Genomic DNA, 20220 nt, shown 5'->3' with positions numbered 1-20220 from the left:
CAAATTCATACAATCCGAGGGTCATGTAGGTAGTGCAGCAAGAAGGCGCTCATGTGTCTTGTGCATCCAGGAGGACCAAGTCCTTGGTGTGTTGGTGGCAGAGAGGTGAGAATCGTGCATCCTTCCTCTGCCCTCTACCCACAACCTCGCACAACCGAAATGTGAGCAAGCTCTCACTCATCTGCTGAGTCTTCCATGCCCATCGCCAGTTCGTCCTCCATTTCTTCATGGGCTCCTGCACTTTCATCAACACTTTTTGCTGATACTATGCGCCCTTGTTAATCCCTCTCCCTCACCATGACTGCCGCATAGGTGCCGCTGACCATCTGGACCTCATAGATCTTGTTATCCCTTCCGCATATGACTCCTCCTGTACTTCCTCCCCTTCCTCTTGTCCCAACACCTGACTCCGAATAATAATTACAGTGTGCTCCATCATGTAGATGACCAGAATTGTCACGCTGAAAATGACATTGCCAGTGCTAAACATCTTCGTCGACATTTGTGAACTGTGTAGCAGGGTGCATAGGTCCTTGATCTGACACCACTCCAGCAGCGTGATCTGCACCACCTCTGGATCAAGTTATCCCAGGCTATATGTCATACCGTATTTCAGGAGGGCTCTGCGGTGCTGCCACACACGCTGCAACATGTGCAGATTCCAATTCCTGCGTGACGGAACATCGCATTTCCGGCGTTTAACTGCCAGACCCTAAGACTTCCGGAGTGATGAAAGTTGTTGAGCTGCTGTGTGCGCACGATGGAAGTGAGCACATAGCGAGCGTGCACGCTGCACAAGGCCATGTAGGCCATGATGGTGTTTTAAAAATTGCTGGAGAATCAGATTCAACACGTGAGCCATACAAGGCATGTGTGTCACATTGCCCTGAGGATGGCCCGCAGCCAGGTTTGCATCATTGCCGCACACGGCTGTTAAGTCACCAACGGAGTCCGCTCCGTCAATTTGTACTCCGGTCGCCAGGTGACAACGTGTTCCTTTCATGCATAGTGCTGATGATGGGAGAGGAGTCGATGCCAGCGGCGCAGGTGGACGCAGGTTATGCTCACCCACTGGGCTGCATTACCTTGACAGATGCAGAATCTCTGGCTGAATATAGCTGGTGGGTATCTCACAGATTAAATACCATCATTCAGCTACAACCAATGTGAAGACACCACACCCTTTTTTATGCCCATCCTGTCTGCAGACCACTGCCAGACATAGCTATGAACCTCTGGTTAATTTTACCCCCAGTTCAGTTTTATGATTTTGTGTGCTTGTTACCTGACTACTTTTCCTGCTTGCTGTTTATGTACCTTGTTGGCCGATCCGCATTTCACCTCTGCTTGTTTTCTGATTAAGTCCTGGCCGTCCCATTCTGTTCCTGTTCCTCAATTAATGTTTTGACCCTGCCTGACTACTATTCTCTGGAATAGCGGTGTGACTCACATTTCCCATACATTTCAAAGTAAAACTTTGACCGCCTGATGGCATTGAGCTCTGCTGCCAGCATAGTAAGGAGGTGTGTGGTAGTCCTTGTGCGCAGTTGCTTGGAAGGGTGGCCTGACCACACAGGGTTTGCGCCAAGGTGGAGGACCCACACGAGGTTGAAGAGGCAGAAGCAGTGTATTAACTTCTACATACAGAACAAGGATTGAAACAACTCGTGGGGACGGCAAGACTTGTACAGCAGACCCTTCTCCATCTCTCACCATAGTTTGCCAGTGCCCAGTCAGCGACATGTAACGTCCCTATCCATGCTTACTGGTCCAAGTATCGGTGGTGAAATGCACCTGTTCACACACAGAGTTTCTCAAGGAAGCGGTGATGTTGTGTGCGACATGCTGGTGTAGCGCAGGCACACCTTTCTTAGAGAAGTAGTGGCGACTGGGCATCTGGTACTGGGGCACAGTGACAGACATAAGGTCTCTAAAATCCTGTGTGTCCACCATGCGGAAAGGCAGCATTTCCGTAGCCAAGAGCTTACAGAGGGATAAAGTCAACCTCTTAGCTTTGTCATGGGTCGCAGGAAATGGCCTTTTATTTGTCCACATCTGAGGGACAGAGATCTGGCTGCTGTCTGTAGACGGTGTTGAGTAGGGTGCCCTGGAAAAATGCAGGTTTGTGAGGAAAGTGTAGGCGGAGACATGATGTTGCCTTCATCTTGCCTTCAGATCTGTTCATCTTGTATCATTTTTAAAAAACACAGCAAGCAAGGGTTACTCCAAGCGGAGCCTCCCTTTTTTCCAAAAATTGTGCCCCACACACACCCACCCATTCAGTGGCAGCACTTGTGCCCTAGTTGCAAACAGGATGTTTTGATTTGCATCAAGCACATTCCAAATCCACAAGCATTTACTCTCCCCAGGATGACACAGGGGTAGTAAATTCCTTGTGGATCCATGACTTGTTCATTTTGATGAACGTCAGTCTGTCCACATTGTCACTGGACAGACGCGTGCGCTTATCTGTCAGCACACACCCAGCAGCACTGAAGACACGTTCAGAGACAACGCTGGCAGCTGGACACGACAAAATCTTCAAGGCGTAACTGGAGAGCTCTGGACATTTTTCTAGATTTGAAGCCCAAAAGGAGCAAGGCTCCATTTGAAAAGTCATTGCATCGATGTTCATTTGGAGATACTCCTGTATCATCCTCTCCATCCGTTGACTATGTGTCAGACTTGCTGTCTCTGGTGGCCTTGCAAAGGAGGGTCTAAAAAAATTATTAAAAGATTCCATAAAATTGCTGTTACCAGCACCAGATCCGGTCCTACTGGTACGGGTAGACTGTTGAAGATGACGAGGCCGTCCCATGTTTGTCAAGTTACAACTGGAAGAATCACTCCCTTCACCTGCACGGTTGTTTGGTGGAAAAGCCGAGCTAAGATCGAGTAACAGCTTCTGCTGAGACTCCTGCATACGTGCGTCCCTTTCTATGGGTGGAATTATGTCACAAAATTTGGACTTGTACCGGGGATCTAATAGTGTGGCAAGCTAGTAGTCATCATCACTTCTAATTTTGACAATACGAGGGTCATGTTGGAGGTAGTGCAACAAGAAGGCACTCATGTGTCTTGCGCAGCCATGCGGGCCAAGTCCACGCTGTGTTTGTGGCATAGAGGTGCTAACCATTCTTTCTTCCTCTGACATCTCCCCCCAACCTCTTTCAACTGAAATTTGACCAAGCTCCCCCTCATCTGCTGAGTCTTCCATGTCCATGGACAGTTCGTCCTCCATATCTTCATGTCCTCCTGCACCTTCCTCAACATCTCGCCTGCTACCATGCGCCCTTGTTGATCCCTGTCCCCCATGGTCCAATGCCTGCCGCGTTGGTGATGATGAACGTCTGGACCTTGGTGATGTTGTTGTGTCTTGCGCATATGAATCCTCCTGTAGTTCCTCCCCTTCCTGTTGTCCCACCCCCTGACTCCGAATAGTGTTTAGCGTGTGCTCCAGCATGTAAATGACTGGAATCGTCATGATGATAATGGCATTGTCAGCGCTAAACATATTCGTCGCCATGTCGAAACTGTGCAGAAGGGTGCATAGGTCCTTGATCTGAGATCACTCCATCAGGGTGATCTGCCCCACCTCTGCATCTCGTTGGCCCAGGCTATACGTCATGACGTATTGCACCATGGCTCTGCGGTGCTGCCACAGTCGCTGTAACATGTGGAGAGTTGAATTCCAGCGTGTCGCCACATCGCATTTCAGGCGATGAACCGGCAGGCCGAAAGACTTCTGGAGCGATGCAAGTCGCTCAGCTGCGGCGCTTGAACGGCGGAAGTGAGCAGACAGTTTTCGTGCCCTGTTCAAAAGGCCATCTAGGCCGGGATAGTGTGTTAAAAATTGCTGGACGACAAGGTTCAACACGTGAGCCATACAAGGTACGTGTGTCACCTTGCCCAGGCGAAGGGCCGCACCCAGGTTTGCAGCATTGTCGCACACGGCCTTACCAAGCTGCAGGTTGAGTGGAGACAACCATTTATTAAACTCGGACCGCAGAGCTGACCACAACTCTTCAGCTGTGTGACTCTTATTCCCAAGACATGTCAAGCTAAAGACCGCCTGATGCCGTTGCGCTCTGCTGCCAGCATAGTAATGAGGGTTGCGTGATTCCTTCTGCGCAGTGAGAACGCTGGTGGCCTGACCAGGCAGGCTTGGGGCGGAGGTGGAGGACCCAGATGAGGTGGAGGATGCAGAAGCAGTGGCGGAACTTGGACAGACAGAGGATTGACACACAAGTCGTGGGGACGGCAAGACTTGTGCAGCCGACCCTTCACCATCTATCACCATAGTTACCCAGTGGCCAGTCAGCGACATGTAACGTCCCTGTCCATGCTTACTGGTCCAAGTATCGGTGGTGAAATGCACCCGTTCACACACAGAGTTTCTCAAGGAAGCGGTGATGTTGTGTGTGACATGCTGGTGTAGCGCGGGCACACCTTTCTTAGAGAAGTAGTGGCGACTAGGCATCTGGTACTGGGGCACAGCGACAGACATAAGGTCTCTAAAATCCTGTGTGTCCACTAGGCGGAAAGGCAGCATTTCGGTAGCCAACAGCTTACAGAGGGATAGAGTCAACCACTTAGCTTTGTCATGGGTCGCAGGAAGTGGCCTTTTATTTGACCACATCTGAGGGACAGAGATCTGGCTGCTGTGTGTAGACGGTGTTGAGTAGGGTGTCCCTGGAAAAATGCAGGTTTGTGAGGAAAGTGCAGGCGGAGACATGATGTTGCCTTCATCCAACGTTGGTGCTATCGATGTTTGAGAGAGCTGTACACAATCACTTGTTTCCCCTTCCAAACCAACTGACGACCTACCAAGCAAACTGCCTGTTGCGATTACAGTGGTGGAAGTTGTGGGTGGAAAAACAGGTGTGACAGCTGTCCCCACAGTCCTAGAAGATGACGAGCGCGCGGATGCACTGGAAGGGGCAGGCGGTGGATGGTTGGCTCCGCTAGGCTGCATTGCAGCACGGTGAGCTTCCCACCAGGCCATATGATATTTATTCATGTGACGATTCATGGAAGAAGTTGTCAAACTGCTGAGGTTTTGACCTCTACTAAGATAACCATGCCAAATGTTACAGATCACATAATTAGGGCGATCTTTTTTTATGTCAAAAAAGCACCAGGCTAGGCAAGGCTTAGAGGCCATGCGACCTGTTGATCCACCCCGAATAATGCTCAGAGGCAGAGTGGTGGCTGAGGATGCAGTTGTAGACGTGCTACCAGTGCTCCGACTGTGTCCAGGAAGGCGCAAGGTTACTTCGACGTCGGTTGCATCCTCCTCCACCGCCTCTGTTGACCTCCTCGAGTGTCTGACTGTGGGTTGACAGTAGGTGGGATCTAGGACTTCATCATCAATTGTTGTGTTTGCACTCCCCTCCCCCTCAGACCGAGCCTCTTCTTGCCCTGACCGAATATTTAAGTTGTCATCCCAATCGGGTATCTGCGTCTCATCTTCATCAGTATGTTCCTCATTGTCTATAACCACAGTTGTTGGAAAGGCAGCATTTTGGTAGCCAACAGTTTGCAGATGATGAAAGTCAACCTCCAAGCCATGCCATGCCCTTCTAAAAGCATGTAAAACACAGCGAGGGGACTCCAACCACAGTCTCCCTCGTTTCCACTAACTGGGCCACACACACCCCACTTGACTGGCATCGGTTGAGCCCCCTTTTGAAAATGAAAAAGATGCTTTGCATGAAGCACTCTCAAAAATACGCGTGCCTTTCCCGTCCCCTGGCTGACCCAGGGGAAGAAAAGTCCTCTGAGAGCCATGACTTGTTCATCTTGGTTCTTTTAGAGACACAGCGAGGGGACTCCAACCACAGTCTCCCTCGTGTCCACTAACTGGGCCACACACACCCCACTTGACTGGCATCGGTTGAGCCCCCTTTTGAAAAAGAAAAAGATGCTTTGCATGAAGCACTCTCAAAAATACGCGTGCCTTTCCCGTCCCCTGGCTGACCCAGGGGAAGAAAAGTCCTCTGAGAGCCATGACTTGTTCATCTTGGTTCTTTTAGAGACACAGCGAGGGGACTCCAACCACAGTCTCCCTCGTTTCCACTAACTGGGCCACACACACCCCACTTGACTGGCATCGGTTGAGCCCCCTTTTGAAAAAGAAAAAGATGCTTTGCATGAAGCACTCTCAAAAATACGCGTGCCTTTCCCGTCCCCTGGCTGACCCAGGGGAAGAAAAGTCCTCTGAGAGCCATGACTTGTTCATCTTGGTTCTTTTAGAGACACAGCGAGGGGACTCCAACCACAGTCTCCCTCGTTTCCACTAAATGGGCCACACACACCCCACTTGACTGGCATCGGTTGAGCCCCCTTTTGAAAAAGAAAAAGATGCTTTGCATGAAGCACTCTCAAAAATACGCGTGCCTTTCCCGTCCCCTGGCTGACCCAGGGGAAGAAAAGTCCTCTGAGAGCCATGTCCACATTGTCAGTGGACAGACACGTGTGCTTATCTGCCAGCAGACCCCCAGCAGCACTGAAGACAGGTTCCGAGAGAACGCTGGCTGCAGGACACGACAAGATCCCCAAGACGTACGTGGCGAGCTCAGGCAATTTATCAAGATTGGAAGCCTAAAATGAGCAGGGCTCAAGTTGCACAATAATGGAATCGATGTTTCCTTGGATATACTCATATATCTGTGTGTCCTCCTCTTTTTCCTTGTCCAGCTCTTTTGTTTTCACATGAGTATATGTCCTTGTCACTTTCCCATGTGTTGTGAGTTGTTTGTCACCTTTTGGACACCTTTGAGGGTGTTTTCTAGGTGTTTTTCTGTGTTTGTGATTGCCTGCCATTGTTTCCTATGTAGTTCGAGTTCGGTTCGTCGAACGTTCGACGAGCCGAACTCGAACGGAAGCTCCGTTCGGCGAACCGACCTCGAGCCGAACCGGGACCGGTTCGCTCATCTCTAAACATAACTACATTGTAAATAACAGATTATATAATTGACTTTCTCCATAGTAATGTTTGGTCCTTATGAATGTTATTTTCCATGCCAGTGGACAAATCAAACTTATAGAGAAAACATTAGAGAGCGGTTTTACTGAAAGTTCCTTCAGGATCCTGTGAAGTTCTCCAAAATTTGGACCAGACAGAACTGAAAGGGATAAATCCAAAGACAAACACTCCCATATTATGAATAAAATTAATTTTTCTTTACTGCATAACACTCATAAAAAACATTAAAATCAATAGAAGATATGGAAATTGATACAAAAAAAGACACCAGGGCAGTAATTGTAGACAAGTATTATTACAGATTGATAAATTTACGGAATTATGCGTGGTAGATAATAATTATACAAAAACTTTACAAGACATTTTTAATATTGTTGGTTTGGTCTCCTGATGAATCAATATAAATATGCCTATTTCAAAATACAATCAATTATGTCAAAATTACATATAAAAAATGTATTGATTCATATAGAAAATACACTAATAAAAAATTCAATAAGGATATGTTTTAAATAGTACGATATTAGTATAAATAATTACCATATATCAAAAAATGCAAATGCAATAAATTATATCAATTTAAAATTAGTGTACATCTATTAAGTATCATATAGTACAAAAGAGAACCTAGAACCCAGTGTAGGATAAAAGGAGTAAATGGAAATTTGTATATAAAAAGATCAAATCACATAAATTTAAGAGCAGTAAAAGTAGCCCCCTAAAAAAGCCCTTAGAACTCACTTATAAATGAGGTGCAAGTATAATATGGTATAAAAAAATATATATAAATATATGTCAATGAGCACCAAATAAATATAAAATAAATAAATATTTATATCAAACTATATAAATGAGAAAGTTTTTTTGTTTTCCAGGACTCTCCAGGGTGATACAATGACAGCTCAATAAATATGTGAACCATCAATCTATCCCACTCCTTAATTAGCTAGAACACCAATATATGCCTGCATACAATCAAATGAGTCTCCAGGGCAAGAAATGGGGAGGAACACAGCATAAAAAATATATATAAATTCAGGGTAATCCCATAACAAAATAACTGCTGTGCTCCACCTCACCGTGTCCGAGAACACTCCAGGTAATTATCCCACAGTCATACAAGAAAACACCAATACATTACCACTGCATTTCTCTGCCACAGGTGACCCCCTAATGTCCATTGCGTATTACCACTTCACCAGAGAGGTCAACTGAAAGGGAACCTGAAGCATCCAGAGGGCACTGTTACGAGGGGGACCCGGGGAAGCGTGCCAAGATGGGAAATGGACTGCTTCCGCCGGTCAAGGTCCACTGTGCGGTGTAAGGGACCGCCGCTATGGTGGGTGAAGAGTGAGCGGGTTGCTGCTAGCGATCGTCTGGAATGTCACAGACGATCTATGTACACCGATCTGCCCTAACCCGTGAGGGTTGTATGGCACAGATCTCACGGCTCGGTGTACCTGTTGCACGGGGAAGCACAGAGGTGCCCACGCACGTGTGCCAGTGGAAGTCACGAGAATATGGCACGAGGGTAGCACAGAGGTGCCCACGCACGTGTGCTTTCAATAACCAGGTGAGTCCAATGGAGACTTGAGGAGCTCACCTGGGACAGGAACACGGCCTGTTGACGGGGGTACTGCCGGAGCAGCAAGGCAGGAACACGGCCTGCAAACGAGGTACTGCCGGAGCAGCAAGGGCCAAGCCCACAAGAGACAGTGATGCCTGAGCAGTGGCGTGGCAGCACGCTGCCAGACATCCAAACATAGAAGGACGGTCGCACACCGCCATGATGGCAGGGGGAGCTTTTAAGGAGGTGCAGCTCCACCCGAGGGCGGGCGCGAGGCGGAGATGACGGACTTGACCCAATCAGGGTCCACGACGTCCCAGCCTGGCCAGTCAGGATTCACCACGTCACCAGCCTTGTCATCAAGCCGTGTGACGTCAGTGAGCGAATCAGGACCCACCACGCATTGCACATGCTCACCCTCCTGCCTCTGGGAAATAGAGGCGGGATCCTCGGTCTCACAATGTGGAGAGATAACGGGAATCTCACTGCTTCCCTGAGCAGTAAACCTCTGCACATTGCGCAGCCTCGCAGACCTTCGGGGCCGCTGAGCAGGAGAGTCTGCGGCAGGCCAGGAATGGGAGACCGCTTCACTCCTTGTAACAGGAGAACCACTAGGTGTCACCCTTCTGCTGCCTCTCTGAGAAGGTATCTCCTGCACACTGCGCAGTCTGGCAGACCTTCGGCGCTGCTGAGCAGGAGTGCTCGTGGCAGGCAAGGAATGGGAGACTGCCTCAGTCCTTGCCTCAGGAGAGCCACGAGATGTAACAGGGCACCTGTTGTAATGGCGTCATGGCTAGCAGACTGTGTTGTTACTGTTACTTGTTACATGACTGTATTCTCCACATCCAAGAAAAATTGTCTGATTATCCTAATCAGACAGACCAGACTGTCATCAGGGTTTGATCAGAGTTAGGGGTACTTTGCACACTACGACATCGCAAGTCGATGCTGCGATGTCGAGTGCAATAGTCCCCGCCCCCGTCGCAGCAGCGATATCTTGTGATTGCTGCCGTAGCAAACATTATCGCTACGGCAGCTTCACATGCAGTCACCTGCCCTGCAACGTCGCTCTGGCCGGCAACCCGCCTCCTTCCTAAGAGGGTGTGTCGTGTGGCGTCACACGGCAGGCGGCCAATAGAAGCAGAGGGGCGGAGATGAGCGAGACGTAAACATCCTGCCCACCTCCTTCCTTCCTCATTGCAGTTGGGACGCAGGTAAGGAGATGTTCCTCGCTCCTGCGGTGTCACACACAGCGATGTGTGCTGCCTGCTGGAACGAGGAACAACATCGTACCGTTGCTGCTGCAAAATTATGGAAATGTCGGACCCTACACCGATCATACGATAACGACGCTTTTGCGCTCGTTAATCGTATGTAAAAGGATTTACATACTGCGATGTCGACAGCGACACTGGATGTGCATCACTTTCGATTTGACCCCACCGACATCGCACCTGCGATGTCGCAACGTGCAAAGTACCCCTTAGAGTTTCTCTATTTTGTTAGTTTGTGTGAATCGTACCATACTCAGATATCATATGGTCTGATTATTTTCACTGACCCAAAACTTGAATGTTCGAGTGCCATCAGATTCTTGGAGGCAAGTCGTGCATACTGCAAATTTTTAACCTCAGACCACAAGGTCCGTGGGAAAAAAATTGTACATGTGCACACAGGGCCTCATTTAATAACATTTGTTTAAGTATGATTTTTTAATGAATAGCACTTTGACCAATATACGGCTATCTGTAAGCCTGCAAATTCTATGCGTGTGTCACAGCAGATACATTAGATATATTTAAGAGACTGTGAATACCTGTATAAAGGGAATCTGTAAATTCCTTTTGCTATATTAAACTGCCCCCATGTCTTGTTAGTGATGCAAATATAAAGAATACCCCGCCACACTATTACTCCCAAAAAAAGAAAATCATGCGACTGTTCATATGCAAATTTCTTTTTATTGATCAAATTGTGCTGTAAATTATGAAGTATGATTCGTCCAAATAAGTCGACGTTTCGGCTGTGGGCCTTCGTCAGACTGGACTTTATCACTGTTGGTATGACAGTATGAAATCACATCAAGGCGTGAGCCAAAGAATAAATGGCGGAGGACAATACGTCAATTGTGACATGTACTGTTATAGAGTTTATATGATCATGCTGATAGTAAATGTTAACCAAGGACTATTATGTAGATGTTGGAAATGCATGTGTCACATGCTATGTCAATGAAGATATCACCCCAGAGGGTTAATAGCAGGTTCCAGGACCTAGTGTTAAATGTACAAAGGATCACCTTCACATGCCTCACATATCACAGCCGGACTGTTGTGGGGTCCATATTCTGCAGGTCAGTGGGAGGGGGTGTGACTGGAGATTGCTGGGGTGCAGACCAGTGTATGGTATGTAATATAAGTGAGCTCTATATTCAGGCCGATTATATGTAATGAAACCGAAAAAAGAGTGTTTCTGCATATAAGGATTTGTCAAAGAATCCATTCAATATCCATCATGATTAGAAAAATATCAAATTTTATTCAATCATAATTAATGATTATATTATATGTAATATCACCGGTAGGACCGGAGACGCCAGAGGCCGTTACCTGATCATATATCTGTAGCGGCGAATTAGTGATGCTAACCAGTAAGAGATATCAGGCCGTTTATGTATAATATCACCGGTAGGACCGGAATCGCCAAAGGCCGTTACCACACTGGTGCTGGACGTGCGGTCTGTGAGTGCAGGATCCTCCACTCACAGACCGCACGTCCAGCACCAGTGTGGTACTGAGGTGCAGTACCTCTGTGGCGACGGAAGCCTTAGGGGCGCCACATATGTCTCCAACTTCATTTCATATATGTGTATTCTCCTGAGCCGTCGGGAGTCAGTGACTATCTGAAGTCTTCTTGTGAGCACGCATGCTATGCTCTACATTCTGCTCTCACTGCTCTGCTCGCAGCTCTGGCGAATGCGCATATATGAAATGAAGCTGAGGACATACACCCTGACTCAGTGAGCATGCCTGGATCGCTGATGGCCAGTGCACAAGCACTGGTATATCTGGTCACAATATTAATGCACTAGCACTGGTATATCTGGTCACAATATTAATGCACTACAAGATGCAGAAGACCCCCATGATAAAGGTGAATGGTGCTAAATACTAATGAACAACCACTCACATATACAGTATCATCCATCAGGTATGTGATAATACTATGAGCATGGCACTGCGGCTTAGTCATCATTCCAAAGTGAATTCCATTTTTTCTATTCATTTTAAGATAAATATTACACTGTATCCATTTTACAAATCTGTTGCTGTTTTATTTAAATAAAAACAGAACTTTTGGGGCACAATGCCAAACAATATGTTTGGCGTAAAAGCAACACAGCTCATCACCCTGAACACACCATCCCCACTGTCAAACATAGTGATGGCAGCATTATGGTTTGGACCTGCTTTTCTTCAGCAGGGACAGGGAAGATGATTAAAATTGATGGAAAGATGGATGGAGCCAAATACAGGACCATTCTTGAAGAAAACCTGTTTGGAGTCTGCAAAAGACCTGAGACTGGGACGAAGATTTGTCTTCCAACAAGACAATGATCCAAAAAATAAAGCAAATGGAATTCTACAATGGAATGGTTCACAAATAAATGTATCCAGGTGTTAGAATGGCCACGTCAAAGTCCAGACCTTAATCCAATCAAGAATTTGTGGAAAAAGCTGAAAACTGCTGCTCACAAACGCTCTCCATCCAACCTCATTCAGTTTGAGCTGTTTGCAAAGGAAGAATGGGAAAGAATTTCAGTCTCTCGATGTGCAAAACTGATAGAGACATACCCCAAGCGACTTGCAGCTGTAATCACAGCAAAAGGTGGTGCTACAAAGTATTAACTTAAAGGGGCTGAATAATATTGCACGCCCCAATTTTCAGTTTATTATTTTTTATAAAAGTTTAAAATAAGCAATACATTTTGTTCCACTTCACAATTGTGTCCCACTTGTTGTTGATTCTTCACCATAAAATTAATTTTTTTTATCTTTATGTTTAAAGCCTGAAATGTGGGAAAAGGTTGAAAAATTCAAGGGGGCCGAATACTTTCGCAAGGCACTGTACCTGTTGGAAGGTCAATCATTACTATGATGTGATGTGTTCATCATGCATAGAACATTGTAACGATGTGACTAAAGGATAGGGAGGGACAGAGGCTTCTATGCTGTTCCTCATGTTGGGGAACCGTAGGCTATCCCTAACCTCAGGGTTACCTCTAATAGTGGAGATGCTTGAATCTTGTGCCTGACTTTGCTCCTGACCAGAACTAATCTGATCCCCCCTTCACACCTGGAAAGGAAGGGGCAGAAGTGAGATGGAAATACAGATAAAGCTATACAGGGGAAAACCAAAACTCACATTGCAAACTCACAAGGAACAAATACTGAGAGACTCCAGAAAAAAAGCAAGAGCAGGAAGATAGCAGCAAAAGACAACAAGGGTTAACATCACAAACAAACACAACACCAAGTAGTACAACCACCTGACACTCTGGATCAAAACATCTCACCAGACCAGCTAAATTAAACTATAGCTGGCATAGAAGAAAGGATCTAGCCAGCATACATAGGAGGGGAGCAGATGTGATAGGCTCCGCCACAACATGTGATCAAAGGAGCCTAACAAGCAGACCAGCAGAAATTAACTTTTGCTAGCCTGCTAAAGAACTACCACTCGGTTGGTCGACGCCCAAGTCTGTCAGCTCTGATCACAGACATCAGAGTAATTATCAGGTGGCGTGTCAAAATCTTTGCCATCAAGCATGAGGTTTTCTTCTTTTTAAGTATTTTCAGTTGTCTCAGCCTCAGTATATGTCTTAGCTTTTAGACGTTTGGTGATAAGGACAGGAGTAACAGAGCCCTTGTCCATGGCCTGCATGGTTCTGGCATTTGACGACTGAGCGAGTGTTGGGGAATCTTTTGACAAGGAGTCGATTTGGTGGCAATTGTTGTAGCAGTAGAAGCAGAAGCAGCAGCTATGGAGGTGGCATTGTTGCCTTGTTTTTTTTTCTTTTTTAGGTACAGTCGTCAAACTTGAAATTTTAACAAATGCACTGATGCTAGGAATGTCAATCATTGTGATCAGAGAGTCTGCGTGCGTTGTTACTTTACTGCCATTCACTGTGAGATCTGCAGTGATGGAGCCTTCGCTTATCAGGAGTGCCAAGACAAGCAGCAGCCAGGAGATTCCGAGTCTCCACGATGTCTCAGTGGCAGCCATGATGCACTAGGAACGGCTGTGTTGGTAGATACCCGGCTGTATGACGTCACACACCAGCCTCTATGTAAACATGTGTAAACATGATGCAGTAGGAAGGGCCATGTTGGCAGATACCCGGAAATACAACGTCACACAGTATCCTCTATGTAAACTACATGTCAGAATCTGTAATCTGAACAGATCTCGACGACGCCATGACAGTCAGCGATGATTGTAGCAACCTCTGTGTGACAACATGTAGAGTTTACAAGTGATTACAAGGAACATAAAAGGCAACCTACAACTCACTGTCACTCTAGTCATTATCACATACAGGCATCTCTCCATTTTTTAAATTCCAAGAAAAGTTGCTAAGCTTTCTGGATTCTTAACACCAGAATTGGAGGCCGTAAAATATTTCTTGTACTCATTAAGTACAATATAACTGATAAATTTCATCTTTCAAACAAATCCTATTTATGAAAAAATATGAAAAACTGTACCTACTATTGAATCATTTAGGAAATATTGTTCTTTTAACTTTTTTTGATGTTTCTATTTATCTTCCAAAAATGGTAATAATTGCACTTAACCAACGTCTGTTATCTCTGTTCCTTATTTAGAAGCTGAACATTAAAACAAATTGCATGTGTTAAACCTTTTGCGGCTGAGCCAAAAGAAGGAAATAAAAATGCTCATGTCTATCTACAGAAGCAAGTGAATCGCTTGTAGAAGGCCTTCTTTTAACAGTTTAATCTCAGCAATACACTCAGCTCCAGAAAACTGAAAACTAGAAGCCATTAATCGGTGAGTAAATGCAATATCTCAATATTTTCTTACAATATCGTGTTTCTATTATGATAGTAAGTTAAGATATATATGTATGTGTAAAATGTATAGAGAAATATACCATTGTATATATATATATATATATATATATATATATATATACATATATATATATATATATATATATATATATATATATATATATATATATGTATACATATACATATATAATGATATATTTCTCTATACATTTTATTTTCCTTACTGTATGTTTATTTATATGTTAAAGTTGCATTTGACTTTTATGTAAATATAGCCGAATATTAAAACTATATCTTATTATCATTTGATAATTGCAATTTATTTACATAAGTCTAAATAACTCTTACATTACCTTTTTCTTTTTGTTATTTATAGTCTCTTACATATTGTCTACACCTTTTTATCCCCATATAAAGTGAGATTTAGAGTTATTTTACAGGTCTTGACAAATAACAGTTATTTCCACCTGTAACTGGTTGAAAATCTGCTCTGCTTAATATGTAAGCAGTTGATTTGGGAAGATACTTTATATTAGTGTAGTCCGTTAATTCCTCTCAGTCTACGGGATCCGGTATCATTGTGGCAATCATAACAGTTGAACAGTCAGAACCAAATTGATTTTCTTTTCTATATTTGCACGATTTTTGTGAAAACTTATGTCAAATTAGTTGGTGAAATGTCTTCATTTTTATGGGACAATCTAGTACCAAAGTGTAGTTGTTTATGCTCATTAACAGGCATGATGTAAAAAAAAAAAATTACAAGTCCACCCTTCAAGGAGTTACTTGGCACCGCTGACTTCTGATTGCGAACATGGACTTGGGCTCAACTGGTGGGTATCCTGCATCCGTACATTAAAATAGGACACATGCATGATACATGCTAATCATGCATTTGTTGTGGTGGGTATCTGCTGATCAAGCAACCGTCAGCGTTATCAGAAGAATCTCACCTACTAGCTCAAGTGAGCGGCACAGAGAGAAGCCTCTAAAGGCAGAATCAGTTTTGGCCTTAAAGCGGTTGTCTGGTGGTTGGATTTGGTACACACAATAAAATAAAGCATTGCCACCTGTGGTCCTTGCCATGCCATTCAACCAGATACAGGACCTCTGTAGTTTGTGATAGACTGCAGCAGTCAGGGGACGTGAACTGGGCATTATCAGATGTTTTCTGATGATAAACAGTTTGTGACCTGATCGGTGCAGCCTATCATGAGCTATAGCGATACTGTTGTTTCCGGTGCTGGCACAGAATTTGGAATGGCCTGAGGTGGACACAGGAGAGTGACAACTGATGAATATGGTTTACTTATTATCTTTACAGAATCATACCCTCACAGGGTTATAAGAACCCAGACAAACCCTTTAAAGGAGCTCTCCAAGAATTGTTATCAATTAAATATATAATTCACAACTAAATATTTGTTTTTCTAAATATCTTTATTTAACAAAAAGGTATGCTTTCCCTAGTCAACTCTGCCAGGATCTTAAAGATGGCAACTGCCATAAATGTGTGTGGCCCATCCTAGAATTCAGAGGAAATGCAGAAGGGCAAGTTGGATAATGAGCAGCTGCTTGAGACAGATGTAAGGTCACAGCCGCGTCCTGTCAGGCAACGTGAACTTGCATTTCTCTGTTCAGTCAGCCTGACACGTCACTGAGAGGAGTGGACTAAAGGAGAAGATAGACACCTCTTTTTTTTTTTAGCTGACTGAAAATGAACATCTAGCTTAGTCAGCCTGACAGTTTTAGTGCATTACAGGGAGTACTGCTGTCTCTCTCTTCTTCCAATCTAGGACACTATTAGATGGAAGCTGCTATCTTTAATATCCTGGCAGAGTGCACTACATAAAGCATACTTTTTAACTTTCATAAAGTAAATGTTCATAGACTTTGTAGTCTGTTCTTTCCACTGAATCCATACTCTGCTCTGTGTGCGCATTCAGACAGGAGCCGTGCTCTCTAATCTCTACAGCCAAGTCTATCAGTGGGAGTCTCAAGACGCAGACCTTCACCGATCTGGACACAATTACGGTAAATTTCATGTAAAGCACCAGTCCAGCATGAATAACTTCTTGTGAAAAGATTCCTTTATTCCAAAGTACATATTAGCATGTAAAAACTATAGATAACCACAGCTTCATGGTGATTTTAAAAACAGACACGTTTCAGCATTACAACCATATTCACTGTAAATGAACATTGTAAATGAGGGAGAAAGCTAAATATACTTCTTATGTTAATCAAATTACATCCTCATAGTAGGGAGCAAGTCCTTTGGAGCTGTATCTATCTACATGTGGTAGGTTTAACAAGATTAGAGAATATCACTATTTGAGTAAGGATCATCTGAATAGTTTATATAGTCTTAATGTAAACCTGATTAACACTTGTAAATGATTTTCAATCATAGTAATAAATTAAATTCTGGCAGACATTAATGTACTCAGGAACTCTGGTCTTTAAAGGGAACCTGTCAAGTCCCCTGTGTCCCCAGAATCACTAGCAATTCTGTGCAGATATCTATGATCCCTGCCTATGGGTGCACGCCCACGATCAGGGTTCACAGAGGTTTCGACACAGCATGGGATTTATAGAAATTCCATGCCCACTGTGTGTGTACTGCCCACAGCGTAAACTGACCTGCAGTGCGGCTTTCCAAGCCACAGCATATCAATTCTTTCCGATAAGTCACCCACTAAGCATGTTATCACGCCCTTGTAGATGTGATTGTCGCGGGCGGGGAGGGCGCTGCGCTCACCACGCTCGGGTCCGGCGCTGCTGCTGCTCGGTGGCTCGAGCGGTGGGTTGGATCCGGGGACTCGAGCGGCGCTCCTCGCCCGTGAGTGAAAGGGATGGTTTGGTTTGGGGATGTAGACCGTGACGCCACCCACAGTTTGTGGTGATAATGGGACACCACCGCTGCTCTGGACAGGGATCCCGGGAGCGATGACAGGGAGCAGCTGAGATGTTTCTCTCCCCTCCATGGGTAGGGGGTTTGATGGTCCCGGGGACCGGTGATAGCGATTGGAGAGTGTATGGCAGGAGTTGGGGAGGTGCAGGGTCGCGGGGGCAGCGCAGTGCCAGACGGCATGGTGGTACTCTCTCAGCCAGTAACGTACACAGAGTCTCTGGTAAAACAAACGTCTGGATGGACGGGTCCCACAGATGGCTGCGGTGGTCACTCCCGGTAGGTTGGCGGTGACTGTCTCTCCCTGCACCTTTGATGTGTTTTCGGCCCCGATGGCTTCCCACCGGTGACCCGCTCCCCAGCGGTGTATTTGCCAGAGGAGCCCCTTTTGCCCGCAGACGCTGGCCCTGGGAACTCTAGCTGTGGCGGCAGCTGTATTTCCCTTCACGGTTGAGTGGTTGCCTTCAGTCGGGTCTTTGCTGCTGGGAAACCCCGGAGGTTTGACCGGTTTAACGGCGACTCCAAGCCTGGTCGGGGTCCGTAGGCCCTGCCGAAGGGGGCTGGCTTCTCTTCGCTCCCCGGTCCGGTACCGGCGGGCCACCGGTCCTTACGGTTGTGTGTCAATCGGCCTCGCCTGCAGACGGTCACCACCGTCTGCCAACCTTGCTGTAGGTGCCCGGGCCACGTACCCGGACACGGTCAGACTGCTCCTTTACTACTTCACTCCTTCACTCTCCCTGTCTCTCACTGTTCTCCCTTCCTTTTCCCGCCTCCAGGACTGTGAACTCCACGGTGGGTGGAGCCAACAGCCTGGCTCCGCCCCACCTGGTGTGGACATCAGCCCCTGGAGGGAGGCAACAAGGATTTGTGTGTGACTCTGGTGTTCCTAACCGGGGCGTGGGGTGTGTTGTTGCTGTACCTGTGACGTCCTGGCTTGTCCAGGGCGCCACATGATGACCTGCTGTGCAGCAGCCACCATCATTGGGAGCGCGATGCAAAGCTGCACATGCGCAAAGTTTTGTACTCCTCAGCATTGAGCTTTTCTGATTCCGGATGTATGCGTCCAGCTTCAGAGAGGGTCTGTACATGATCAGAAGCTGTCCGCACTTCTGGTCAAGCGCACTACTCTGAATCTGAGTGTGTGAGTCCCAGCTTCATAGAGTGTGCGCATTACCGTAAGTGTGGATGACTTTTGATCATGTGCAGTGAGCCTACACTCAGCATCTGAAAAGCTCAATGCTGAGATGTACAAAGCAGTGCGCGTGCACAGCTTTGTATTCGTGCTTCCAATAACACTGGCTGATGTAAAGCACGTTATCACTCCCACAGGGGTGTGATAATAACATGCTTGGTGGGTGACTAGTTTGGGAGCAAACAGCTTTCAACTAGTCACAAGCCTAATTAGCATCTCATAAACGGTCTTTAGAAATACCTTTTTTAAAGATCTATCTATGTATGCTACTAGATGAAGGGACTGTTTGCAGGAAATATAGATACGTGCACAGAACTACTCGTGGTTCTGGGTACACAGGGGACCTGATAAGTTCCCTTTAACTGGTAAATTTGGCACGTTTCCCTATTTGTGAGTTTTCTATTTATGTCATCATCATGAAGGGAGATTTAATCCTTTCAATACTTTTGACTTCAAAAGAAGACACATTGCCATCATGACTATTGATAAAGTGCTTTGATATTACAGAGCTTTTATGTGTAATTGTATTTGTCGCATCTGACAGATGATTCAAATAAATGTCCTGCCAAAGGTGAAAAATTGGCTACTTTTTAAGGATACAGTTTATATCTATTAACCCCTTCATGACAGATGAATTACATGTACAGTTAAAACCAGAAATTTCCATACACTCTCTAAAAAGACCCATCTGCAAGTTTTTCTCACTATCTAACATAAAATCAGAATAAACCTTTCCTTTTTTAGGTCAATTAGGAACCAAAATTATTTATATTTCCCAAATGCCAGAATAATGAGAGAGAGAATCTTTTAACCCCTTCATCCCCAGGTGATTTTCAGATTTTCGTTTTTTGTTCCCCTTATTCCGAGAGCCGTAACTTTTTTATTTTTTCGGCAATCTTGCCATATAAGGGTTTATTTTTTGCGGGATAAGTTGTACTTTTAAATGAAACCATGAGTTTTACCATATAGTGTACTGGAAAATGGTAAAAAAAAAGTCCAAGTGCGGAAAAATTGCAAAAAAAATGCAGTCGCACAATTGTTTTGGCGATATTTTATTCACCGTGTTCACTATATGGTAAAACTGATGTGTCGGTGTCACGACGAAGTTGCAGATTCCAAACATGTATAGGTTTAATTTTATCTAAGGGCTTAAAAAAAATTCAGAAGTTTGCCCCAAAAAAGTGGCGCACTTTTTGCTCCATCTTCCGCAACCATTTTAACTTTCCAGGATATGGGGCTCAGTGATGATTTCTTTTTTGCATCTCAAGGTGACATTTTTAACGGTACCATTTTTGCGCAGATGTTAAGTTTCGATTGCCTGTTATTGCATTTTGCTCAAAATTTGCAACTACCAAAAAACGTAATTTTGACATTTGGAATTTTTATGTCGCTACGCCGTTTACAGATCAAATTAATTGATTTTATATTTTGATAGATCGGGCATTTCTGAAAGCAGCAATACCAAAT

This window comes from Anomaloglossus baeobatrachus, chromosome 1, assembly GCF_048569485.1.
Source record: "Anomaloglossus baeobatrachus isolate aAnoBae1 chromosome 1, aAnoBae1.hap1, whole genome shotgun sequence".
Taxonomy (NCBI): Eukaryota; Metazoa; Chordata; class Amphibia; order Anura; family Aromobatidae; genus Anomaloglossus; species Anomaloglossus baeobatrachus.
This window is presented reverse-complemented; position numbering follows the sequence as displayed.